Source organism: Chrysochloris asiatica, unplaced genomic scaffold (genome assembly GCF_000296735.1).
Source record: "Chrysochloris asiatica unplaced genomic scaffold, ChrAsi1.0 scaffold00081, whole genome shotgun sequence".
In the NCBI taxonomy this organism is placed as follows: Eukaryota; Metazoa; Chordata; class Mammalia; order Afrosoricida; family Chrysochloridae; genus Chrysochloris; species Chrysochloris asiatica.
This window is the reverse complement of record NW_006408599.1, coordinates 13255189-13256390: the sequence shown is the minus strand read 5'-3', so window position 1 is coordinate 13256390 and position 1202 is coordinate 13255189.

Genomic DNA, 1202 nt, shown 5'->3' with positions numbered 1-1202 from the left:
ATCTTCTTTATATAATACAGTTTCTTGATTTATATGTGCAGCAAACAGATTGAATAAGCATGGTGAAAGAATACAACACTGACACACACCTTTCCTGATTTTAAACCATTTGAATTCTCCTTGTTCTGTTCTAACTACTGCCTTTTGGGTCTATGTACAGATTCCTTACAAGCACAATTAAGTATTCCAGAATACTCATTCTCCGCAATGTTGTCTATAGCTTGTCATGATCCACACAGTTGAAAACCTTTGCATAGTCAATAAAATACAGGTAAACATCTTTCTGATATTTTCTGCTTTCAGCCCATAGAATCCATATTTCAAGTCAAGGCTTGGGTTTTTTCTTTATTTCTTTCAGCTTGAGAAATCCTGAGTGTGTTTTTCCCTTTTGGATTTCTACCTTCATGTCTTCTCGAGCTGCCCTTTAAATTTTTCTGTTCAGCTCTTTACCTCTTCATTTTTTCCATTTGCTTTAGCATCGCTAAGGTTCAGAGTCTCTTCTGACATCCATTTGGGTCTTTCTTTCCTGTCTTTGTCATACATTATGCTCTCTTCCTGTACAATGTTCTTGATGTCCCACAGCGTTTATGACTTTCAGTCTTTAGGGTTTCATGCATCAAATCTGTTCTTGAGATGGTCTCTAAATTCAGGTGGGATATGTTCAAGGTCATATTTTGACACTCGTGGACTTTTTGTTTCCTTCAGCTTCAGCCTGAACTTGCATATGAGCAAATGATGGATGGTCTGTTCCACAGGTGGCCCCTGACCTTGTTTGGGCTGATGTTATTGAGCTGTTCCACCACCTCTTCCCACATATGCAGTTAATTTGACTCCTATGTATTCCATCTGATGAGGCCCATCTTTTTATATTGTCTTAAAAGTTTTGCAGTGAAAAAGTCTTGGTCTTGCAAATTTCTTTTATGCGATCTCCAGCATCATTTCTGTCACCCAAGCCATATTTTCCAACTACTGATCCTTCCTCTTTGGTTCGAACCTTTGCATTCCAATCACAAGTAATTGTCAAATGTTTTTTATTGTGAATTGAATGAAGATTTACAGAGTACAGCACAGTTTTGCATTCAACAAATCATATACTTTGCTTCATTACAATGAGTGCAATCCCCTCCACGTACCAACAGTTAACAGCATTTACCTCTATTCCCTTTAACGACTGCATTTCTCCCTGTATCTCCCACTACTCT